The sequence below is a fragment of the Eimeria mitis genome, genomic scaffold, assembly GCF_000499745.2.
Source record: "Eimeria mitis Houghton genomic scaffold, Emh_scaff1390, whole genome shotgun sequence".
NCBI classification, from domain to species: domain Eukaryota; phylum Apicomplexa; class Conoidasida; order Eucoccidiorida; family Eimeriidae; genus Eimeria; species Eimeria mitis.
In genome coordinates, this window is record NW_013569031.1 from 12,273 (window position 1) to 12,492 (window position 220).

Sequence of the window (220 nt, forward strand, 5' to 3'; positions counted from 1 at the left end):
CATCAAAAAGCCCCAAAATATCTGCATGCAAATCGTTGTATAATTTATTCGTCTTTTTTGTATTTATAATTCCTCAGGGTTTAGGGTTTAGGGTTTAGGGTTTAGGGTTTAGGGTGTACAGGTATCTACGGTGTATATACACTTGGGTCTGGTATAGGTAATAAAATAAAAAAAAAAGAGAAGACAAAGACAGAAAGACAAAGACAAAGAAATATAAAGA